Source organism: Morone saxatilis, unplaced genomic scaffold (genome assembly GCF_004916995.1).
Source record: "Morone saxatilis isolate NCDOM2014 unplaced genomic scaffold, NCSU_SB_2.0 Contig0, whole genome shotgun sequence".
Taxonomy (NCBI): domain Eukaryota; kingdom Metazoa; phylum Chordata; class Actinopteri; family Moronidae; genus Morone; species Morone saxatilis.
The window spans coordinates 8,633,610-8,634,461 of NW_023339650.1; the positions used below are offsets into that span (position 1 = coordinate 8,633,610).

Genomic DNA, 852 nt, shown 5'->3' on the forward strand with positions numbered 1-852 from the left:
ACACACACACACGCGCACACACAGGAGGGGAGCTCTTCTTAAATAAGGAACAGAATTGGGCAACCTTCCCTAAATCAAATCCAGTCAGGTACATCAGGGAATTCTCCTCATTTTTTACTTCCTTCACAGTTAATCATCCGTCCTTCTTCCCCTCCTCCTCTGCATTCCCTCTCTCGCCCTCTCTCCATATTTAATAACTCATCGCCACCATCTTAGCTCCGCAGAGGGTTGGCTCATTGTACAATAAAAAACCATGTTCGTATGAATATCACTTAGCCAAAGGAGGGACCAGGAGTGGGGGAGGGGGTTCAATGTTATTTTGTTTCCTTCTTTGGTCCATTCATTATTTTTCTTCAAATCATTCTTTATTTCTTTCCTCGTCTTTCTTTCTTTCTCTCTCTCATCTCCCCAGTCCAGTCTCGCCCTCACCCCAATGAGAACCAATGCTAATGTATGGGAACATTAAAGAGTCATACGCATGATGAATGGAATGGCCTTTAGGTTTCTCTCTTTGTCCTTTTCCTTTCTTTCTTATAATTCTCTCTCTGTCTCACTCCCACTGTACTTCTGCCTCTCTCCTTCGTTCCCTCCTCCTCTCGCCCCTCTAGGTATATCAGAGTGGTGCGTGGCATTGATGTGTTTTAGACTTAAATTAACCCATTAACTGTGTCCTCGACCAGTGTTTTAGAGCTGCGGGTGCCTGGCAGCCAACTAATCGAAGTGTATTTAACATAAAAGCATGTTAGTCACTTGACTTAAGAAACACTTGAAACACTTTCTTATATGCTGACTTTATGCCCTTACTTTTCTAACGCTAACTTAATTCCCCATTTACCTTATTGACATCATTGC

At 42.8% G+C, this 852-nt stretch overlaps 1 protein-coding gene across 1 annotated transcript in view; it reads left to right on the forward strand.

Moving 5' to 3' along the window:
• Positions 1 to 852, forward strand: part of LOC118324343 (nuclear mitotic apparatus protein 1-like) — a 93,537-nt gene that overhangs the window by 46,581 nt on the left and 46,104 nt on the right. The gene's annotated exons all lie outside the window — the stretch shown is intronic.